We start from the raw sequence: 25,419 nt of genomic DNA, 5'->3' as shown, positions 1-25,419 counted from the left end.
GGATGCAGTCGTGTTGCTGGCTTAAACTTTCACAACTCCAGCAATATCCTATGTAGAGTCCCAAGAAAATTAAAGTGTTGCCAATCTTCTAGAAATCAGATGTGGACGTTACTGGCATCCACTTCACTACAACTTCAACCTCCTACTCTCTTAATATGTGACTTTCAGCAGAATTAATCTGCATAAAATTAACTACAGTTAATTTGCAGTTGAGGATGTCATACATATATAAGCCAAAACACAGGTGGAAAAGCATCTGCCAGCAGAGCAAGGTCAGCATGAAATCAAGTCTAATGTCAGATGAGCTTTAACTGAGTGTGTTCCTCCTGCTGTTATGTGTAGACTAAACTGTTTTCTTCATGGACTTTAGCTGTATATCTTTCATTAATTCTGACAAAAGCTGTGGAATTAAAGTACGTTTGCCGTCTTGGATGTGGCACTTGAAAACATTTTTACTTCATATTATTTCAATATACATTGAGTAAGGTAGTTTTCTTTAGGGAAAATACGATATTTTCTTTGCTAGGAGATCAAAAATACTCTGGATTGTATACTTCAGTGTTTAATGTACTTACTTTAGCATGTTACAGCAAAATGTAGAGATAGGACCATGTTAGCATACATTACTTAACAAGAGGATTAAATCTACAACTACTAAATAAGTGGCAGAGTGAAAGAGTGCTGAACTGGTGGAGATGGCTGTGCCGTGCTGCATAAGAAACCAAATGAATGCAACAGGTCTCTTGACGATCAATACGTGCACGCTGCAGCTTGCACAGATGGTCCCAAGTGAAAGCGTCAGTGTTGGAGCACTAATGCATTACTTATTTCATAGGTATTTTTAGAGTTTGAGGCACTAGGGATTAAAGAGCAGTTAATGAAAACAGAAGGCATACCCATAGAAATCCAGAAGATGCAAACACATTAAGGGTCCTGTAGGATGATTAATTCACTTAAATTGCACATCCTTTGTAATTTTTTTAAGATTTCACTAGTAATGTCTTCAATTTCTCTGTGAACCAGGAAATGAAAAGAGTTCCTACAGAGTGTGCTCTGTGGCTGACCTATGAGCTAGTGAGTAGTAAGTGAGGGAACACAGGACTGGGAGGCATCTGCTTGCTCACTGCATATGGTCTTCTACAGTTGCACGCAGCCATATCATACAGCCCCTTTCATAATCTGATCAAGTGTTAGTTGGGAAGTATTTCAGTATTTTGCCCTTGCTACTGCTTATGTAGGAAGCTGCTCCAGAAACTCAGTCCTCTCCTAATTAGAAATCTTCCAGTTTCCAGGATAAGTGTAACTCATGGCTGCTTTATAGTCATTTGTTCTCCTGCCAACATTGTCCTCCACTGAAATAGCTCTTCTCCCTCCCTGGTGTTTATCTCAGGATGTATTAATAGACCGCAATCATATCCTCTCTCAGCATTCATTCTGTAGGACTAACTGAGCCAGGTTTTCTCAGTCTCCTCACAAAAAGTATACGGACTCTCTATTCCCCAGTCCTTATGGCTATCCTCTTATGCTTTTCATCTCCTTGCGCATGCATGCCTACATGTACTTATGGCATCACAGAACAGATCTCATCACTGCCTTTTGCTGTGTGTGCACGTATCTGTTTCTATAGATCAAAGTTTATGTTTCTTAAGGAACAGGTGATATAAAATTAGATCTGCGTTATTGGAGATTTCTAACACAAAGAACTGTTTTATGGTCTAGTCTGCATGTAAGTGCTTTCTTGAAAAAGAGCAGACTTAAGTGTTCACAGAAACTTAAGCACTTCCCTTATGTTATCTGAATTTGGGGGCAGATCTACAGGGGATGATCCTGTGTGCACAAGTTATGTTCAGAACATCAGAAACATTGCGCACAAGAAGGGAGTACCAATGGCAGGATCAGGGCTCTGTCAGAAAGACCCCATTTGTTACCACTGCTTTTGACAATAACTAATTTCTTAGTTTGAACATTATATGCACTACTTAATAGCTTAGATTTTGATGCTTAGTTTTGCTAGTTCTATCTAAAATGAAAGTTGTTTTGCAAGTCCTGCCAGAAAAGGGCTGTAGCTATGCATTTTTAAAGTACTTAAATTTGGATAGAGAAAAGAGATAAACTAATCTGATTTGGACAAAATGCATATCAGTAAATCATACAGTATCTTTATTTTCCTTTTATGTAATTGCCTAATAAGAAACAGATTTTGAAATGGGGTGTTTTATGGAGTTTTTCTGCATAACAAAGAAATTGTGTAACAACTTTGAGACTTTATATCCTCGCTTAATTCTGCTTGTTATAAACACTGTAAAGACAGGTGTTCTTTTTCTGTTGCTGTAAAAGTTGATGGTATACCACACTGATGAAAATACATGTATCAGTTCAGATTTATATCTTAAAAAATGATCATATTCTAGGAGGTTAAATAATTACAAACAAAAAAGGCCAGCTTTAGTATTTGAGTACCTCAGGTATCTGCAGTTTGTCCAATATCCTGTCTAAAATTATCTATTTGGAAATTGAAATGGGATTTAGCAAACTTCTGTTATTTTAGCACGTAGTTTGTGTGATCTGTAATGACAGAAAGTGTGTTTTCTGTTTTAGAAACTACCAGAAATGAGAGCAATGTTATAACTGCAATTCATCATTTCCAATTTACCTACATTTGCAAAAACTGTTTGTTGCAATTATTATATCTATAAAAAACCATATCACTTTTTATCTTTAGTGTCATCTTTATAGCATACTTACATTTTCTGTAAACTGATTTTTAAGTTTCAGTGGCTTAGACAATAACATGTTACTCATACCTCTCTGATGTTCTTTCACATACAGAACTCTCATTGACTTGAATGAACTGAAAAATGTCTAGAGAATAAAGGTTGAAAGCAGTGCTCTTAAACTTTATATAGTGGCGCTCTTAAATTATCGTTGACAGTACCATCAAATATACAGTATATTTCTCTTTAAATAGCAAGGAGAGTGAGGAATGAAAGTACTTTTCCTATCTGGTTTACTAGTGCTTAGTTGCATGATGTATATATGTATACAGATTTGTAAAAACTTTCTTTACTTATTTGTGTATTCGAAGGAACTGTGCCAGTGTACATCTTACATATGCATGATAACCATAGGTTTTCTTTCCCTTGCCAGGACAAATAATGATGAGCTCTGGGACAGTAATAGTTAAGATATATGAATCTTTATGAAGAATCTAGCAGATGTAGAGACTCATGGAAGACCTTTATAAAAAGTTACATTGTCTCTTTTCGCCCATTATCACTGTAGTCTTTATTTTTAAATCCTACAAATATGAACAGTGGGTTCATTTGTACTATGCATGGCCTATACAAAATGAATTTTGCTACTTTACAGTATAGGCTGTTATTGACATTACCACCCTTCTAAGATGTTGTCACCCTAAACTCAGACCTATCATATAGGTTTAATGTGCAGAAAGTACAGGATAATGAGGTATGGTGTTAGATACAGTATATACGGACATTTGTGAATAAAACACCTAGTTCAGGTTCTAAGAAGTTGCTGAGTGACTGAACCTTTGCCATAGTTTGAAATCTTCTTTGGGAAGGAAATACATGGACTTGGATCTTAGGCCTCATTTATTGCATATGTCATTCCTCTTGTTAATTTTGGCAGTAATGGGTTAACAGCAAAGGCAGCAATGAAGTTTGTACTTGTAGAGGTCCAAGCTCAGAGCTCTGGCAAACCATCTCTGTATTCAAAGTTTCCAAACTGTTCTACCTTGTATTTCTGCCAAGCACCAGTTCCCTCTACTGGTTTCTCTATCCTAGCTTTATTCAAATGCTGTCAAATCCTTTTGTGAAAATATGTCCAGGCCTAGTCACTCAAAAACTGCATGGCCTCAGCCATGTTCTTCTGAATGCTGAACAAGGAGACTGCTCTGATCTCTGTGCCAGTGCCAAGCTCTGAAAAAATCTTCCTGACAATTCCTGTAAATTTCTACGCAGGCAAGGAACTCTCACATCATGGAGACTTGGTGGGAAAAAAAAAACAAAACAAAACCAAACCAAAACACAAAAACACAAATGAACAGGCAATTATCACCATTCTGCAGTCAAATCTCTGGTGCACTGCAGCTATTTAGTCCATTCTCTGGCAGATAGAGAACTGTTACACAGGGTGTTTCCCAATTTTACACTATACTCATAGAGGAAAATGCATGTGTGTGCTCACAGAAGTACAGACATACTACCGCACACATATACGTAATGGGAAACAATATTAGCTTCATTTTGAAGTGCATTTTTAAATCTGTGAATGAAATGTATGGCATGATCCATATTAATGAGGCCAACAGTGAAGGTCTTTCCATTGCCAACAGTGATCTTGGAAGCAGATCCTCTAAAACTAAAGTACCTTGAGAACACATATTCAATAGGAGTAGTGGGTAATTACTGTGGCTACTTGAGTTTGCATAGATTTGCTTTTGTGGTTTCATGCAGGATGTGGAAGAAATCAGCATCAAGCTGAGTTTAGTCCTTTCTTCTTAGTCCACAGCTCGGTCTGCCAGATCATGCTGCCCTGAAGCTCTCCCTCCCTGTGGTCAGATATAGTGGATCTTTGGCAGTAGAGTTTGCTCAGCAGGCAGCTATTGGGCTGCAAGATTGCAGCAACACTCATTCCTGAAATGTTAATCTTATTTGTCTTGTGCCTTATGGTTGTGCAAGGATCTCAAGTGTCTGCAGTATTCAAGGAGGCACAGCTGTGCTTTGTCCAGGTACCAAAGGCTGGCTAAGATGGCAGCAGGAACAAGCTGCCATCTTTACAATGATAGAAAGATTTTACCTTTCTGATTTTTATCTTCGAGATCTTAATTTTTTTAAAAAGCAAAGCAAACACAAACCTCTTGAAATTTATTTTTCTTTTTAAGTGGAAGATGATGTTTCATAGAGCTCTGGAATTAAAGGAGATCCTAGATTTTGAAAAATCTTAAAATTCACTCTGAAGATAATAATTTTTGACAGTTGCTACATTTTATAGTAGTCTTCTGGATATTGGGTGATGGCTTCCAAATAAACATATCTTTCTTCCATTGAACTCAGTGAAATATCGGTATTGTTACTCAGTTATAGGATGAGGGTTCAATCTCCCCAGTCTCTCAGGAATCTGAAACCTTGTACAGCTCAATTTTGCAGGTTCTACCACAGTTTTTGATTGGAGTATACTTGCTGGCATTTGATCTGGTGCTGTATAGGTCTCTCTTGTTTATGCTTCAATTCTGTTGGCTTAGAGAGTTATTACAGGCCTGACAGTGGAATCCCTGAGATGAATAAAGCAGTATTTGAATCGCCAAAACTAGTATTCCTCTTACAGAGGTAAAGATGAAAATACAGGACACATAATAAAAGAAAATGACAGCTAAACTCACCTCTGATGCAGTAGCACTGATTTTAGTAAGAGCAGTACTGACAGACAACCTGTATGCCTGTATTACAAGGAGGAAAAAGCGTTTTAATCTCGACTGTATGTAATTGTTTTCAAACTGCACGTGGCACTCCAGAAAACAAATCTATATATATCCCGTCCCTTGGTTCTCCAGCTTTGAAATACATTTTGATACATTAACCCATTTTGTACAGTGCATGTTCCTTCACGTAAATATATCCCTCCAAGAAATTGTAATTCTTAGTTGTTAATTCTGTAAATACCTATGCACATACTAAGCTTCCACATTACGACATACTGGAACAATTTGAGGCTCTCAAAAGTCTTGTTTATGCACAACATACTACTTTCATTTATTCATATTTTTCCACTCAGAACCTGCATAAAATTATTTTAGATGATTTGGACTTGGCTATGGTTTTTTAAATTATTTTTTACCACGTTGACAACTCCATGATATCAAATATACTACAGAATTTATTGCAGATTTTTTTTTCTCATGTGCTTGAACTTAGCCCTGCCAAGTTTTCTGAGTGTTTCTGAGATTAGCTGGATATATTTTCTCAGATCATTTCTACTTTTATTATGAAGACTTGCAGAAATCTTGTAATGAAACTATGATGGGCTGTAATTTTGTGACATCCATTTTACCTCTGGAAATGTAAGCTGTTTAAGAGTCTGAAACATCAGAAAATACCCATTGTGCTCTGTTTTGGAAATTCCGAATAAGCTGTGCGTATCACGGATTTAAACCATTTATCAGAGAGGTGAGTAACTCAGACAGCTGCATGTGAGTAGAGGGGATCCAAAGAGCCCTGCTTTGAGAGCATGCTCCCAAAGTACTAGTTTTAAAGGTGTGGCTATAATATGTGGCATTTATGTCCAATTGTTTGATAAATTGAGTGCTTGGAAAGAAGATACTGAACTCTACTGTACAAAAATAAGAGCAGTTAGATTGTGAAAAAGAAAACAGAAATATATAGTGAACTGTGTCTGTGCCCCTTTCCTGTCCAGCACACTACTCGATATTACATTCCCAAAAGTCTGGAAGACCAGCCAAAACCAAACTCCTCCTTCAGCACCATCACTACACCGTTATTACTGTGGTTCAGTCTTTATTACTGGTAAAAGTTCAAACTTTCTTTTTTCCCATGGGAAATACAATGTTAACAGATGTGATAAAGGCAACTAATGTAAGACGGCCTGCTTGCTTGGTCTTTATGGCAACCTTGGATTGGAATCTCAGATCCTGTGTGATGGTTACCAATGGACTGTGTGATAAGTGTTGGAGGATCACCTGCCACAGAACTTGATTTCATTTCATTGAAGTTTTCCAACTTCTTTTTAATTACTTTTGAATCTTATTTGCATATTCGCTATCTAGATAATTTCAAGCTGGTTGCCCACTGGGAACAAGGTGGATGTCAGGAAAAGAATACCATTTAAATGTAAACACTTACTGATATCTGGCATTTAAACTAAATAAGGTTTCAGCACTGGTAAAGCCTCATCTGGGGCCTGGTTGAGCACTGTAGTTCAGGGAAGACTGGAGAGGAGAAAAATTAATTTGGGGTCTCTGAAACATGACTTCTCTTGAAAGACTGAAGAACCAGCATTGTTTATTCTCACAAAAAGGCACATTAATAATTTGCAAATATGTAGAAAACCTTGCATGAAGGGCACAGTTTGTTTTCCAGATCCACATCTAAGGAGTCTAGAGTACTGGACTTCAACTAGGCTGCTCTTTCTAACTGTGACGCATTGAAATAGAGTGCCTGGGAAGGCTCTTGATCATTGAAAGTCTTTCAGAACAGTATACATAAACATACATCAGGATTTTCATGGGTGATCCTGTCCAGGGACAAGTGAGAGAACATCCCAAAGCATCTCCCAGCCTTATGTTTCTACTACTGTGTATCTGTGTACTAATAATACAACTCATTATATTAAACGTGTATAATTTATATTTAAAAACCTGGCACAACAGACCAGACCCAAATCCTGTGCAAGTCACTGAGAGACTTTTATAAACTCCTTTGAAGTAGACTGAGCATAGCTATTGCATTGATCTAAATCTGAACTCTGTTTACTAACAATTTGGTATTTGCTTGGTTTGCAGTAAAACTCCTGATAAACCACAATTAAGTGCTTAGCTTGGAAATGAATACTGTGAGCATTCCTCTTGAGAGGGAAAGTAAGGTCTGGTTTCCAGCCCTCTACAAGCTGATTTATAGATAAGGCAGAGAGAGAATCACCAGGTCAAAACCACACTAGTTTATCAATTCCTCATTCGCACTGATAAGAAAGGAGTAATGGAAGATTAAGTGAATCATGTTTTCTCACTTTGTAAAAGTATTTTGGTTTACTGTGAAATATAGGCTGTGGAATTTCCATCCATGCCTGGAAATGTTCAAGATCTGACTGGACAAAGCCCTAGGAAACCTGACCTGAACTCAGTGTTGGTCCTGCTTTGAGCAGGAGGTTGGACTTGGTGACCTCCCAGCGTCCCTTCCAAATTTAATGATACTGTGATTCTAGGATAATTAACTAAATTCTTATGCTCTGCAATATGAGATCACCGATTGTTCTTCAAGGTCTCTGTATCTCCCAGCTCTAATGTCTACCACAATCCTTCCATACTGTGCTTTTAAATAAAATACTCTTGCAAAATACAATACTGCTAAAACATAAAAGTTGAAACAACAAATACAGAAAACAAAAGACCCTAAGCCTTGGAAATAACACCTGTGAAAACGTCCATGCATAAACACTTCCTGTAAAAATGTAGCTTCATTTAATCTATATTTAGAAAGTCAATCAACTTTTTTTCAAAAGGAATTTTTTCTAGGAAAATATCTGTTTCAACAAGATGTTCAGCTGAAAAAGCAAAAGAGGTTGAAGTGGACATCTGAAATGTAAGAAACCAATTTGCAATGGTTTGCATTTGTTTTGCAAGAATTTGTTCTGCAATGTTTCATAAGCTTCATTTACCCAAATGTACATTTATATTGTGGCATTTCTAGTTTGAAATTCTGAAAATTTTCACATCTGCCAAATGGATCAATATTTGAACTTTCCTTCCCAGTTTTAACAGAACCTCGTTTCCCCATTTCTCAAAAATGAAAATGCATTTTCTGGTAATCCCCATGCCCAATTAAAGACAACCTACAAGGTCTGAGCAAAGGCTGGGAATGGTGTCAGATAAATGGAGCACGCTCTGGCTATTGAGGAGAAAGTGACTGTCAGGGGAGCGAACTGCCTCATCTCTCCCTCCCTTTTCCGTTTAACTTCCTGTACGGAGGAGGAAGCTGGCAAACAGATAGCAAAAGCAGTGAAGAATGAGAGCAAGTTGCTAGAGGCAGAGCACGGGTTTCTGCTGGCAACAGCTAGCGGCAGCATCTCAGCTTCTCCTTGCTGTTCTGATTGTCCCAGGACAGTCTGTAGATATTGAGGACAGAAATCCAACCCAGGGGGACCCTCTCATTTTCCTGCCGTCAAGACGTACCAGTCAGTCCTGCTTTTTCCTCCTGTTATATCACTTGTCTCAAGAAATTAAGATACTAAATGGAAATTAGTCCCTCTTCTATTTCCTAGCGGTGTAGCACAAGTATTGGTGTTACTCTGCTGTATCTGGCTTATGTCAATAAATGTAAAAGGAAACACATATATTTCAATATGGCCCTTTTTATAGCTATAAAAAGGTCTACTATGAGATATGAACAGAGTTTCTCAGGTAGGTAATGCCCATCTATGCCTTGTGGGATTTCATATACCCTTCAGACTGGCTGAGCAAGTTAGACCAAAAGCAGGAGAGAAGTCAGCACTGCATGGATCAGGAACACAAGTCTTTGTGCTGTACTGATGCATGGATGTCAGCTTCATGGACATCAAGCTCGGGATAAGCTTACTGTAAACTTTGTTCTTTAACAGTTTATGTTTTATACTAGAATTTATCTGTAACGTAACCAATAGAAAACTGTTACTTAAGGAAATATTTCCCAGGTTTGTAGAACTTTTTCTTCCAAATTTCCTTCATGAAGCAGAAAAGCTAAAACGTTTGTATAGTAATTAGAGAAAACAAAGAATAAGCCTTTCATTTCAGAGCCTGGTCAGTGCCAAACAATTAGCTAAGGCAATAAAGCCCATAGACAGGCACCTAAGTTGAAACATTTGGGGATTTTAGCAGCAACAGCAGACATTTTGGAAATACCATAATCTTGATTACTAGTTCATCCTCAGATTTGCATCTGATTTTCCACAAGATCCTTGCTGCTCTTTGTTTCTAACTCATTCCCTGACTGTGCAGAAACGTGCATAGGAGTACATCACCACCTTTTGAGATCTTTTGCATTACTGAGCCTGTAAACAACTCCTTTTTCATTCCACAAAGAAACAGCATGTTTCAACTGACAGGCATGGTCTCAAGCTGTAATTTTGGACATGAATTCAGAGTAACACTGAACATTTCCCAGGTTCAAGGGTTTCATATACAAAATACTGCTTTCAAGTCCATTTCTAATTTTAACCCATGTTGCAGGTGTGCAGCTATAGATAAAACTCTGCAACAGCCCAGACAAATCAATACTTCCACCTGAGCCAGCCTACTCACACCACCTGGCAGCCAAGAACACTCAGCCCAAGTGCACACTCAGCACTGCCGAACAGTACCCCACGTGTGAGGGAAAGGAGACCCTCAGGAGGCTTCACATGAGCAGTGATAACCTCTGAGATGGTTTTATATAGCCGTCCTGTTACTCTTACTGCCAAACGCCTGATTACACAGTTTGAGGAAATTAGAAAAGCAAAAAGTGAGGGAGAGAAAGGCTTCTTTCAAAGAAATGGCAAACAAAAGGGCTTTACTAGAAAATCAAGGGGGATTCATCATTAAAGTAGAAAGGTGGCTTTGGTTTAAATAGTTTTAAAAGCCAAAACTTAATAGTAGTCATTCCAGACCTGCATTTTGTATTTCTTAATGCAAGTTAGAACTCTGCTACTTTCTGTAGCAGATTTCTGTAAATTCTAGTTAAGAAGGTTTAATAGATTAGAGCTAAATGACAAAACTGCACTGCTGTCTTCATAATTTTTACCAAGAATCATGAAAAATTCCTCCTGTCATGTCGGGTGTCCCAGGGCCAGATTCTCTGTACACTTTACATGAGGGCAAAGAACCACCAAAATGGTTGCACTGGCTTCTGTGCTGCGCTTGTCACTTGTCAAAGTGTTTACACAAAAGATGAGAATCAAGCCCAGGAATTTTCAGATTTCCTTGGAAATGGTTACTTATGTAAATTCAGGGGTTCATTCCTATACTGAGATTGTTATATGGCTGTGACAGGTGAAATATATATCCACCTGCATGTCACCCATCACAGGCATATAGCTTTCTCAGATTAGGTGATATCCATATCTCCTGAGATAGCAGAGTGCTGTTACACATACAAAACTAACCATACTCCAATTTTAGAGCATGCTAGTCATTTTTTGCATTAGCAACAGAAATTTTCTATCATATTTCTGCTAATCTAACTATATTACATAGTTGTATCCTACATGACGTAGTGTGGACATCAAATGTGTGGGCAGAAGCTCTGAAGAGGGGACAGAGGCCTGTTTCAATTATGTGTGAAGTTTTCTTGAAGTGACTTGCAGGGGAGTGTGAAGGCCTGACTTCCATGTTCAACTTTTCTCTAGTATCTGTAATCACTCTGCCCTCTCGGCTTTTCACCATTTTGTAATTTTGTTTGATTCCTTATCCTAGACCCACCTGATCTTCTAAAACACGACCAAAAGCTTTGTGTCAATCCCTCTTCCTCTGTGTGACCCAGTCACAAATGATACTTTGAGTCTCCTCATCTCTGCTTAGTGCCCTTAGAAGACAGGGATCTCTGACGAGATAGCATGACTCTCGTGGTCTGAGAGCCAGAGGTCCTTTGCACTGGGGAGGAAGAGGAAGGATAAGGTGGGCTGTAAAGACGGATGTTGTATGCCTGCAACCATCAGCCTTAGCAAACAAGATGAGATCTAACAGTCACCCAGAGGTGTTAGCATAGCACCATGTACAGGACTGGCAGATGGTTACTGCTTGTATTACTGTTTCTGTTGCTCAGTAATGAAAGCTATGGCAATTAATAACAGTCTGACTTTTAGGCCGCTGCTAACACTCCTGTTAAACTTTAAAAAAATTGTCTCTTTTGCTGGTATCATTTACAGCAGTCTCCTGAGCAGCAAGTCTTAACTGTAATTTTATGGTTGGTTTGTGATAAATTATTTCCTTGCATACTATACTGAATCTATCTAAATAGAAGGCAGGAGCCACTTACTATAAACCTGAAAAGTGGTGATATTAATATGAAACTATTGGAAAAGCTTTTTTTTTCCCTTAAATACTGTTGACATCTATAAGTAAATAATATAATGTTCTCCTCTATAGCTGCTTGAGGCACAATATATCCAATATTAACATAAGTGGGTACAGCTAATAAGGGCTGTACTATTTACACTGAGCTGACAACATGACTCACATTTTGTGTTTGTTTGCAAAGTTGGAGAGGAGAACAGGGCAATTTTTTTAGCATTAACATAATTTTAACTCTCATCTGCTTTCTTCTGAGTTCCCATTCCTGATTCAGCACGCATGAGTCTGCTAATGAAATCCAGATGTCAGACGAAAAAACAATAAGCTCTCCCACCCATCTGGTGGATCAGGTTTCTCAGGGACTGGAAAAAAAGAATCAGGAAAGATTCCTAGAATGTCTGAAACTTTAGATTTCAGCATGTTTTCAGAGAGCAGGGGGGATGGTTTGGAGGTAAAAGTGATAGCAAGTCAAGATTCTTGGTGGAAAAGTGAGAAGAAATTGAGTGGTTATGTTATCAGTTACTCTGAGCCCTAACCAGACCTAGTATATTACAAATTCAGTGCTACTACTGAAAAATTACACTGAGCATCACAAATAGCAGTTCTGAGTCAGAAATAGAGTAATGTGATGTAAATTATTAAATTGTTTTATTCCTTGGCTTTGCTGTTTCAGAGTCCCAGTCCCTCCAGAGAGTCAATAAACCTGGGAGGAGAAATTATAACATCAGCCCTCAGTTTACTTTGGAGGATTATTTGCAGAATCTCACAACGGTGACTCTGGGCTTCCTCTCTTTCAACCTGCACCTTAAGCCTAACCTTAGTCCTAGGTTAAGCTGTACACAAAGTGCCCAAGCCCTTTCCAAGACCAAGACTTGTCCTCAGGGAACAAGTTTTTCACAGCCCTCAGCTTCTTTGTCAGCCTCTTTCCAGCCCAAACCCAACTGTAGCTTTAGGCTTTCTCCTTCTTTTGACTCTAACCCTGACTATAAACCTAAGCTTTAAACAGAGCAGTCCAGTCCTTCCTACAACTGAAGATGTGAATTTTTTCTTTCTTTCTACTATTTTTCATTGCTGGAATGTATCATAATCCTTGAAATTTATTACATCTTAGGCCTGAGAAGAAAGGGTCAGAAATTTCTGTACCAAAAGAGCTGGGCCAAGTAGCCAATTGGAAAAAGAAATTTGTTTCATTTTTAGAGGAAATACTTAATAAAAATCAATTTTACTCAAGCTTTCTGTGTGAATAATTCAAAGGAATGTTCCCAGTAATTTTCAGACAAGTTAATAATTGAAATAAAAGTGGTGTCTTCTGTACTTCCAATAACATTAGGATGCATCAGGGTTTGCTTTGAGTCTGAGGGGCATGTTTCCATAGGCACAGATTGTGAGGCATTGCAAGCTTCCTTCAGACCAGGAAAGTGCCTGTGTAGAAGAGAAGTCTGCTGTCACAACAGAGTTGGCAGAGCAACCTATAAAAATTTTCTTTCTATCTCGCCAACCTAGAAGAGGGTGGCTGTGGAAATACAGATGCAAAAGTAGCATAAAAGCAGTTGAAATGCAGTTGAAATGAAGGAAGCTTTCCTTAACAAGGAAGTTAACAAGGAAAACTTAAGGAAGTTTTCCTTAAACAGCAGAAAAATGAGGTCAAATGTATGTACCTTGCAGTTGGGATGGGAGAAGGTTCCTGCAGAGCTTTAGTTGCTGTGAGAGCACGTAACATTGTCTCAGCTCAGTTTGTAACCCAGGAAAACTCCCCTTTGCCATTGTGCCAGAAAGCAGAGCAGTCGACAGAAGTGGCCTTCCCTCAGCATCTGCACCTCTCCCAGATGTCTGACTGCGGTGCTTGCAGACCTGGGCAAGTTCTGCCTCTGCTCTGGGCCAGCTGGCCCAAGCTACTTCTGATGCAAAAGTCCCGTAACCATACTTGTTGAGACGTAATACAGCGTTCTGTAGATTTGGGGTTTTCAAATGCCACAGCTTCACATCTGTGAATGTTGTACTGTTTTCCATGGAGGACTGTGGTTATAGGTATTATGACAGGACTATGAGGAAATAGCAGAATTACCCATGGATGCTGCTTAGCGGTAGTTAGCATCCGCACAGACTCCAGAGCTCTCTGCTGTCAGACTGAACAGAGCTATTGAACGTTTGTGCCTCCTATGAAGGGAACCGCTCTGTAGCTACAGGCACTTCAAAGTACTTGTTCACTACTATGTATTTGGCCCAGGTTATCGAGCTGTTCATTATTCATGAGCTGGTCTTATCTGAACCCTGGTTCACTTTAGTGATTACTTGTGATGATAGACGGTTAGAGCTGCGTACAGTCTGCAGACTTTGCATTAGAGCCTGTGTTGTTTTAACTGGTTCATCTGGCGTTTGTACACAGAAATTCAACAGGATCAGTGTGCACAGAAACCACAGCAGGGACCAGTGGCAGAGCTGCTCTTGGGGAGGGCAGACTGAGCAATCCTTTCCGTGAAGGATATAAACCACCTCAGTGCAATCCCTTGGACCTTGCCCGTCTTTCTCAGGAGGAAGAGCAGTATCTTATGAAAGGATTGATCTTCATAAACATTTCTTATCATTTCTTTTCGCTCTACTCCATAGTCTTCTCTCTTACAAGCCCCTAATACATTTGATGGCTGATAAGGGCCAAAAGCAGAAGCTAGTAGAGATAAGAGCCAGGGAAGCGTGAGAAGTGAGAAGACAGCTGTTGCCTGAAGATTACCAGCTGTTAAAAAATAATCAGGAGGGCACTGTACAGCATCACCCTAAGGTTAGTTGAATAAGGACTTAGTCTAACTCCCATCTATGTCTGTGGAAAAGACCTACTTGTTTCGGTAGGAGCTGGAGACAGACATAAGCAACTTTGGATGGTCACCCTTCACAGACAGGCTGTTGTCTTGCTCCAGCAGAATTACTGGAGCACGTACAGAGGGTGACCCTGCTGACCCCACGTTCTGCATCCTGTCATACCTTCTCTTTATCTCACCTCCATTCTTGAGATTTTTTCCCAATCAATTCCCCTCCTCATCCAGCTGCTACAGTTAAATCCCTCATTCCTTTTCCAGAGTATCTAAGATCAATATTTTGACCTATTCATTCTTTCCAAGGTGCCTTCCATTGATGTAGGAGAATTAAGGCTGAAGAACAGATATTTGGCACATCACAACAGATGTAATGGGGAATGGAAAGCAGAGCTCTTGTATTCCTTGTATACAGTTCCCAGAGACATAAGCCTTATCTAGCCTTTCCAAACTCAACCTTTTTTTCTGATATTTTTCTCTTTTAATCTCCAGGGGCTGTCATTTCATTCATCACTGTCATTTTATTAATCACTCTATAAAACATATTGTTTATCTGCTTAGCACATCTTGCAAGTTAAGACACAGTGGTTTCATCTCTGGATATTTTTGGCATACCTTGGGTGGTTATGTTACAACAAGGAACATAGCCAAAATGCAGTGAGCCCCAAGAGTTAAATCTATAGATTTAGATCTATGGAAAAGCAACTTGAAAATCTTGAAAAGCCCACAATAGGTTTTAGTAGGATGCCAAGGCACACTGTCAGCCAGCAATTGAATATCCAGCAGTAAATATTCACTGTCCTTGTAAAAGGATGTATTCCACACTGCTTCTTAAAAAAAACCCGACTCCTGATTCCTTCTTACTTAAGGTACTTCTACCTGGGATGAATAACTGAATTTGGACACTGTAAGAAGTACCATATGGTATATCTCCAGAATACAAATCTTCTCAGAGCTGATTTTTCTTTTAAGCCCTCCTTGACTTTTCTGTTGGAGTAAACTACATGGACTGGTCAGATAAACGTCTCACAGAATACAAAACTGGTGTTCCACCACATATAACTGAGCCTTTTCTGCTAGTGTAGCCTCATTTCATACAGGGAGAACTAGATAACTATCCTACAGAACACAATATAGGACATTAGTCTCTTTTCATTTCATTTTTGATCAGTCTGGGGGAAAGGAGTTTGGTTTTAGTTGAATTTGAACAGCATGACATAGTTTTAACGTGCAGCTAGATTACCAGTATTCTAACATCCAGGTTTGTTCCTCAGCTGTGGCTGGTTACTAAACTCACATGATATTGTTACTTACAACAAAAATAGCAATATTGGTTTTCCAAAAATATTGTACCAGGAAATGTGTTTGTTCAAATTTTTGTGAAAACTGAAGATAGTTGAAGACAAATCCCTAAATGTTAGTAGATATTTAAAGAATAATTTGTCATGCACTCAGTCCTCTTCAAAGTCCAGTCTCATGTACTTTTGCAGTCATAAATAAATCAAGAAATGGTGTCTTCAGTACATCCATACGAAACTTTTAAAGTTGAAAAACACCTGGTGTTTGCAAACTTCCCCACTGTTCATTCTAAACACCACTTTTATTCTCCCCGTCACTCTTCAGAACACATATACTTTACAGGAAACTTTCCACGTGACTCTGGAATATTAAATCACAGAATCAACAAAACTGCTGAGGCTGGCAGGGATCTGGGGAGATCAGCTAGTCCAACCCCCTGCTTAACACCACTCAAGTGTTGAATACCTCCAAGGATGGAGAGACCACAAACTCTCTGGGCAACCTGTGCCAGTGCTCTGTCACCCCCACAGTGAAACAACTTTTCTTATATTTAAAGGAAATTTCTAGTATTTCAGATTATGCCCAGTGCATTTTGGATTGCATTTCCTCTGCCACTGGATACTAATGAAGAGAGTCTGGCTCTGTCTTCTTTAATCTCTCCCATGCTACACAGCAGCTACACAAAGCAGAATCTGGGGAGCTTTTTGAATTAAGTATTAATCATGCTGAACAGGTTTTCAGTGTATGGGAAGCCAGAACGGCCATGTGGCACCTTTTTGCCACCTGTGATTCAAAGTCTAACAGGGTTGATGCTAAAATACCTGATTCATAGGATGTTAGAAGTCACTTGGAACTAAACTTTGGCTGGGCTCAACAGTTATACCTTACACGACACAGCACACTGCCACTTAGAGAATTAGGGTTGCATGCATTGCAGCATGCTATTTCCAGTTCTGGAAGTACTTCCTTCAGAGCCACCATGATACAAATATATCCTACAAGTCCTATAAGATAGAAAATAAGAGGTATAGTCATGATAGATTACCAGGTCGAAGACAGCTCTTCCTCTTAAGTACTGAGTACACTCTCTGGGAAAAGAGCCCACCAGTCAAGTCAGTGAATTAACAGAATTTTGCCCATGTCCACAATTGATATGGAAACTTCTCTTGAGGCAGGCAGTACATTTCAGATGCTGGGGGCAATAAAGCTCTGAATACATTGGATTAAAACATGAGGAAGTAGTGATCTAGAGTGAATAAATGACCCAAGTAACATTCTGGCCATCTGAAATTCCACTTTCTCTGTCCCAATTGAATGGGATAGAGGGGAAAGAAAGAGAAACTAAGCCAGAACTCCATTTTAAGTCAGAATATCTGCACTAGCTTTAGTATTTTCATCACTTCTTGACAGAGATTGTTCTTTGCAGTTTTTTTTGTGTTGTAGTTAGATTTTATATTGCAGTTAGTTTGCAATTAGTTCTTCATTTTAAAAAGAATTACAGGACTAGGATTTTCAAAATCTTTACTCTCTCTTCTCTGTCTTTGTTGGGTTTTACCTCACAACCTCTCCTAAATTTTCAGTGGTGTTTTGCATGTTAGGCCTTACGGGTGAAGGCAGGCAAACCTAACAGCGCCAGCATTCAAGGACAAATGAGCGTGATTCTGTTCAAGTCTGTGGGGTTGCATCTGTTTGTAATATTGGATGATGTGGCCCACAATAACAAACAAGAAAAGCCAGGTAATACTGTCAGCTGAGAATTTCAGCCGGCGTGGCATTCTGACTTTATTTAACCATCACATTTATATGGTGGAAAGAACTCAAATTATGCAATAGATATGTGAATCATGAGTCAGAAGTGGCAACGCAACTCCCTCAAACATTTATTGTGCCTTGTACTTTTCTATGCATTTCCACATAAACCAAACATTTCTCATTCTGTACAATGCCCCTCATTTAGAAAGCTATCTGCTTCTTTCTGATCCAAGGCTGGAAATACAATTTTGAACACCTACATCTCAGCTGACACCGAGACCCTTGGGTCAGACATATCAGCAGTGCTGCAGATCTGGCCTGTGGTGGATGTGTGCTCTGTTCCCAGCATTTTACTGCCCATTTAGGTCCTTGAAAGTAGGAAACTTTCTGCTTCTTTCTGCACAGCTGACCTAGTTGCTCAGAGAATTGAATTTGAGTACTTTTTTTTTTCTTTTTAATGACTAGTCTTGATGAAAAACCAAACCAAAAGTTGCTATTGTAGCACACAAGATCATCAGTGATGAAGAAAAAGTTTAATTTTTTCATAGTGTCACACTGGAAACTCAAGTTTAGCTGATTAACAGCAGTGGTCTGAGGTAATTTCAGAATCACTCTTGTGAGAAGAAACCTGTACTTACAGTAACAAGTTGTACCCCTCTAATTTTGGCATGGTCATGTGCAACGTACCCAATGATTGTGATCACTGCATCAGCTGACCTCTTCATTATTTACCATACCTCTAACACTCTGTCCTATGCAGACTTTATTAGTCCTTATTTTACCTTTATTCTTTTTGGCTACAAGCCAATGTAATATTATCAAACTAAACCAAAAGAAAGGTGTTGCTTTAGCATTCACGTGTTAAAAATGATTAATTTGTATTTTCAGATTCAGCTCACCCCTAAACTGCTTTTGACAGTGTGAAAAGCACCTTGTTACAACCAATTCAACTATGGGGATGATTCAGGGAATGGTGAATTTGTGAGACTGAATTGCTAGTCATCACTATGAGGAAGAGTCAAAGCTGTTCTAGTGTTTTTCCAAAATATAAAAGCCTTTCTAATTTTGAATGTTTGGCTTTGAACCATATCTATATAATTGTTTGTATTAGTGTAGTTACAATTCTGCTTATGGTCCCTTGTCCTGTAGGAATATTGTATAATCGCAAGCAGGCAATATAATATCATAAAGGTTTAACTATGAAGACTAATAAAATAAAAATCCTAGAAAACCTCTGCAAAGAAAGATTTTAGATGAAAAGCACTTCAAAGTTGCATTTGATGAAAAATCATGGGATTTTCGTGCTCTGATGAAAATAGCAAAACAAAAAAATCCCCTAACAGAGTTGAAACAAGCTAGTTTCTGTTTTAGCAGACTAATGGAACACGTAGAAATAAACTCAAATATTATTTTCTGAGTAGTTTTTTTATTCAAATAATTTTGGTGGGTGAAACGTTATTTCACTGGCTTTTATAATCACCCAATGATGTTCGAATTTGTGATGCTGGTCGTTTTGCTGTTCTGGCACAGAAGTTTCTCTGAAATCTTTTTTCTTCCTCCCCATTTACTTCTTACACTTTCAATCACACTTTGCGGGCTTATGTTAAGGCCAAGATCTCATTTTTAAGTCCTACAAATCAATCCTGAACCCCTTTTATACTCACAGGTATGTATCGTCACTCAAACTAATTGTTTCTAAATGCCAACAAAAGTTGTTGTCACTGTTCTAATTTCTTTCTTACTTTTAAATTAGCCCAACTATGATTTCCCTTTCAACTTTGTATTTTCAAGAGCTGTGGCTTCAGCTAGTCAAGACATACAGGAACTAAGGACCAGGAAGGAATAAGAAGCAGTTACACTAAACATCCATATTTTTGGCACATCATTTTGATGAGAAAGTTGTATCATGGTAGTGATTCCTTCTACAGCCATTTATGAGGTATTTTTGTCTTATCCTCACCTTTAACTAACACTGTTCCTCTCTGGAGGAGGCTACCTCAGAAAGAGAAGTTAAGCATGTAGCAAATACCCCAATGTTCTGCCAAAGTTCAGTGGAAAGCAAATGACTTGATGGACTGCAAGACTGGAACAAACCTGTTACAGGCTACAGATGCAGGTGGATTTGAACAGCACTTTGGATAAATGCTTCTTTCTTGTGCCCTTTTGGTCTTGGAACTTTTACTTACTTCTCATTCAAGCCAACATCACAACCTTGCTTTAGTCAATGGGAAAAACGTTGTCTTGGAGTTTTCGTATATTTTACCATGAGTCTGATTCTCACAATCTTTCCTCTTTAGAAGACATTCTCCACCACCATAATCATCAACAGTGAGGGAATACCTTCAACAGAAAAGTTCAGCATGCATTTGTGGATTATTATTCTCTGGAGTGTGACTAGAGATACCACTCTCAAGATGGAAGTCTATTTATGAAACATTCCAGCCTACAGATGCTAGTCAGTGTCAGAGTACATTTCCCCCATCCACTTCTTGCAGATAGTCATTCACCTTTTGGATATCAGATTACAAGATCATATCCTTTCCATGTGTCAATAAAAGAACAAGCATCAAAGTCCTTCTGCCCAAGAGTCTGGGCGAGTTCCTTCCATCTGTCTGGAAAGTGAATAGGTTATATTAACATTTGATGAAGCACATGATAATCCGTTTTTCTGTACTACATCTTAGTTATACACAACAATCTTAGCAACGCCATGCAGAGGATGCTGGCTGAAGAATAAACAAAGAGGACATTGTTACAAAGCAGCAGTATTCTCTCATTTGCTTTAAAATTCTGTTTCTCATCAAAACCTCGAGCTCCTGCATTTTAACTACACTGCAATAGCATTTGCCAGATATGTCAGGCAAAGTTGGGTGCAATAGACATCTTCCTCTTGAATAATTTTCTGCTCCTACTCAATTCCTCCTGTCCACAAGGAGATGTCATGCAAAGTGGTAATTTTTCCTTAGATCTTTTCTGGAGACCAAATTGATCAGGGCATGTGTGCTCTGTTTGTGTGGAGCACCAATTGCAGTGTGACCTCATGCAAACATGAGCAATTGAATGATCTGGTGCTTCCTGGAAGGAGGAGGCACGGTAATGCTTCTCAATGAACGAGAAGATGGAGGAGGGAAGACAACAGCAAGAAAAATCAAAAGTAAGTACCTTGCCTGCATGAAGAGAATAACTATATTTCTTTAGTGAAACGCAGTCTGAAATAACCTCAATAGCTTGTTATAGAGGAAGAGGTGGAAGCAGGTTCTGTTGTACTCCCCTGCTAGGGACGCTTTGAAAAGCTGCACTGACAACTTTCACTTTTGGTGCTAAATGGCTTTATCAGCCATCTTTCTAAGGCACCATCCCTGCATTCCTTCTGGCAAACAATCCTCTGTGTATGATATACCTCACTTCTTATTTTGATTTGCTGTTAGGAGAAGTAGAGTGCTAAGTCTTTTAGAGCTATCAATGAATTGGTAGTCTAAAAATAGCCACTGCTCCTCTTATGTCATTGAAGAGATCCCTGCATGCCCTGTTCTCAGACTTTGTCCTCATGAATTCTCTCGTAACTCCTGATAAATGAAATGAGGAACTACGGCTCTGGAGGCAAGAATCTTAGTATTAGTTTCACCAACTGCATTAGTGATGCTTTTCTCCTTGTAATCTTTGATACTCTGCATAACAAAACAGTTCACAGCATTTGGCAAATCTGGAGCTCAAATCCAACTATAATTTCTATTTAATCAGTATTATGCTTATATTGTCACAAGAAAATAAAAAGGAAGGTCATACCCTGATTACCCTCAAATTATGTATTACGTGTTTTGTTACTTGGAAACAGCAAAAAGGGTGCCCTTCCCTTAAGGTACATAACCCCCAGGACTATATAATTGTCTTTTTAGCACAAATCTCCATAAATCTGGTATGATTCTGACCGGTAGGATCAGAATCTGTCATGGTTCAAGTAAAGACAAACTTCAGTGGCTGCATGATATCTGACTTTAACCTCCAAACGCCTCACAGTCCAGGTCTGTTCATACTTCTATTGACAGACCAAAATGGTTAAAGTCTAAATTAAGAAAACAGACGACTCCCAAAGAAAGACCGTGTGCGTACGTGTATGCATGCATATGTGTGTGGCTGACTGTGAGGGGACAGGGAGTGCTGAGGGAAGGCAGGCTTGGAGAGAGAGCACGCTCACTCAGCTTTCCCAAGATGGAAATCAAACGTAAAGAGCAGGAGAGGGGCTTCCTGCCAGCTGCGTGGAGCTGTGCAGAGGGGCACAGTCTTCCTTCTCGTTTGCTGATCTAACAGGGAACTTCCCTTTGCTGTCACTCAGCAGCCAAAAATGAACTCCTATGAATGCCTATCTTACCAGAAAATACTAAAACACAACATTGAAAATCTTAGTGGGTATGAAAGAGCTATGAAGTTACTGTTCACGTTTGAAAGAGGGTCACTAGGATTCACGCACTTTCTCTGATGGCCTTTGGTATATATATGGATGCTATTGGTCCATTTATTTCTGGACAGGCATTCATAACATAAAGGCTGTTGTAATGGCTGTGGCACCATTATTCATACCTTCAGTAGAAGGACCAAAAATGGAAACAACACTGTCCCCCACCAGCTCTTCTAAAGATGCCTTATGTGCAAAGTGAGGTGTGATATGCTTACTGGTATAGTCTCGCAAAATAAGTCTAGCTTAACCAAGATGTGACTTGCAGACTTGTTGCCTTTCCTTGTGCTGTGCCAAGAGCGATGCAGAAAGACTTGCCTGTAACAAACTGTACCATTCATGTCATTAAAGACAGGGGTTTGAAACCTAAAAGCTGTGTATTGCAAAAGCTATATGCAAGATACAGTCTACTGTGTGTGTTTCTGTATGTATCCAAACTGAAGAATTTTGCAAGATGCCTGACAATTTTTTGTGATTTAATCAGTCTCAACCACTAAATCCAGCTAAGTACTTTTAGATAATTCCCACGTGTGCCTGTCCCTTTGACAGCATGATTGGCTTTTACATGGCATAGTTGCAGGCTGAAATGTGAGATGAATCCTGTCCCATCCTTCTGAGAGGTCCCATCCAAAGCTCCCCATCTCATGATGAAATGCAGTGGCATTCAAACTAGTGGCAGTCCTGCCCATTAAGGAATTGATTACATTCTTTGGGATGGTAGTAAGTGTTCAAATAGTAATTTGTTTTGGTACTGATCTTGTAGTTTTAGTTAATGGTGTATTTCTGGAAAGAAAACCAGCACAGCTGGTGGATAACTATGATGGGTCTATGGAAAATATTCTTCAATCAAAACCCTACTAGTTCAGAGAATATGTGCTTAGAGCACTTGGGGGTGGTGACCAACATAGAAGAGAGATTCTGGAAAGCAATGGTTTGCTATTTTGCCATCAAAGTTAAGATCTTAATTTGTTACTTCTTTGGAGGAAAGTTGTAATTCCCAGGAGATAGGTGAAATGAAGAACATAGTGGTAACCCTGAGGAATGCATTGGTCAGCTAACAAAAATTAATACTACACTTTTTTTTACACAAATGCAGCCACTGTCCTCATTTATCTAGAAGTCAAGCAAGAGCAAGACTGTTAATAGTTTATAGTATGGTCACTTGTCTTGGATTCACTCTGCTAGGCATAGTTCTTCAACATAGTCACAAAGGTCCCTAGTTCCACAGAGACAGGCAATGTCAACAGTGGAAGAGACAACTACTTTATACAAAAGAAATAAGGAAAGTAAAAGTTAGAAACCTGCCTAAAATATGTCAGGTTTTCTATGACAGAGTCTGGTCTTTCTCATGGCATCCTGCATAAAAGATCCACTTTGCCTTTCTACTGCATCAGTGTGGAGCGCTGCATCACATCACAGCATCTTTAGGCCAAATTGTGGACTACTTTTAAATACTTTTGGTCCAGAAGCTGCTCTTTGATACTGCTTCATGTATTAGAGCCTAGACAGTTCAATTCTGCTCAGCAAGTTATGAAACTATGATAAGCCTAAAGAAAGATAATCCCGTTCACTGTTCAGTGAGGACTGTCCCATCTGCTATTGTCTTTTGCAGTACCATATATTCACCACAGAAATACAACAGAGAGATTGTGTGCGGACTTCCCCAGTTCAGCTGCAATGTGCAGTATACTCAGGAATTTCGGTCACAAAGAAGATCCTTTTTTACAAGAAGGCGGTAATGTGCCCTTAGAATGCATTCGCATCACATGAAACAGAGCTGTGTTTGTTCTGCCTAATGGACTTTGCATGGGGCATCTTTCTAGCACAGTCAGAAATATATTCCTTGGCTCTACCAGTTTGCCCTGAGGCACTGCAGTACCCCACACATTCTCCCCAAGGAATTCATGCTTTTCAAAATCATAGCCAGGTCCTCATCAGTAAATGCATGGGTCCCTAGAACTTCAGTCTATCATGTTGCTACTGGCTACGTATTGTAACTGTAAAATATAGGTTGGAAACCGCATGAGGATTTTGTGTTATTTCCTCAGTATCAAGAGTGACTGGACTATGTGTCTGTAGTTCATCGAAGTCAATCATTATTGCTTATTGCATTGAGGAAGGGGGATGTTTGATGGGAATCACATTACTACTTCTATTACATTATAGCAACTAAAAATGCAAGCTCTAAAGTGAGCAAAATAACATGGCTTTCAGTAACTGACACTGAAGTCATGGGGAAATGCCTGGAGAACTTGACTTCCACGGAGGTTTCCTGACTCAGCAAGTTCTTCCAATTTTCTTTCTTTTCTTTGATAGTTCCAGCCCTCAACTTTGCAGTCACATATTCTCAAAAATATATCTGTTTTCTTCTGCAGGTCATCATTGGTTTTACTAGTTGCAGAAGCTAGGAGTTAGATTGTTTGTTTTTTTTTTGCCTTTTAGTAAGCACAGACATTGTGCATACTGACTTCAAAATCAGTTCTGCTTGCTGTCTACCACAGGCACAACAATAGAACGTACAAACTTACGTGGCTGGAGTGAGCTAGGCTGACTGTGAACTCATTGAGGCGACAGACTGAATCCCAGCCAGTTTCCTGCACAACAGGCTTTTCAGCTATTTTTGTTTGCATTTAGACTTCTTGTAATGTGTAGCACATTCATTTGGATGTGAGAGAATGGTCTTGTGGTTTAAGCTCTGGACTGGGATTCAAAAAATCTAGGCTGAATGCTGACTAGTTGTATGCGCTTGAGTTAGTGATACTGTCTATCCATGTTTTATAGATGAGAAACCGCAGCAAAATCCGATCTTACCTATTAGAGTCTAAGCTCTTGTGGCCAAAATATTTTTCTATCATTTTGTACAGCTCCTACTGCAATAGACTCAGAATCTCTGCTTAATAGTAAATGATAAATAATTTTTAGACAAGGACTGAAAAACACTTCATCACTGCTTGTCTGCATAGGTCTGGGGATACTTGCATCAAGTTAGCACGGCTGACATACCACAAGTTTACAGAGTACTATTTACAAAAGGCATGAGAAACCAAAGAAGAATTCAAATATGGTACAAAACTTCCAACTGGAACCTGGTTTAGCCTCCTGGACATGCCAAGCGGGGCTGGAAAGCAGACGAGAACAGTCTTTCATGAGATTTTCCTACTTCTGGTCAGGCCAGAAATTTTGCAAGAGCAGCTTTTCTCATGATATTTTGGCACTTTTGCTTCTGGTCTTGCCTGAAGCCAGAGCCATGTGAAAACACTAATGGAAAAAGCAACTTCTCTCAATGCGTTTGATCTTCAGCTACAGCCTGAAAGGTTTATGTTCTTTCTCAT

General features: G+C 39.1%; 1 protein-coding gene across 1 annotated transcript in view; it reads left to right on the top strand.

The window, feature by feature from the left end:
• ZCCHC24 (zinc finger, CCHC domain containing 24) overlaps nt 1-25,419 on the top strand; it is a 95,474-nt gene that overhangs the window by 1,183 nt on the left and 68,872 nt on the right. The gene's annotated exons all lie outside the window — the stretch shown is intronic.

The sequence above is a fragment of the Cariama cristata genome, unplaced genomic scaffold, assembly GCF_000690535.1.
Source record: "Cariama cristata isolate BGI_N322 unplaced genomic scaffold, ASM69053v1 scaffold21371, whole genome shotgun sequence".
Taxonomy (NCBI): Eukaryota; Metazoa; Chordata; class Aves; order Cariamiformes; family Cariamidae; genus Cariama; species Cariama cristata.
Note: the sequence above shows the minus strand (reverse complement) of the source record. Positions and strands in the feature narration are given on the sequence as shown.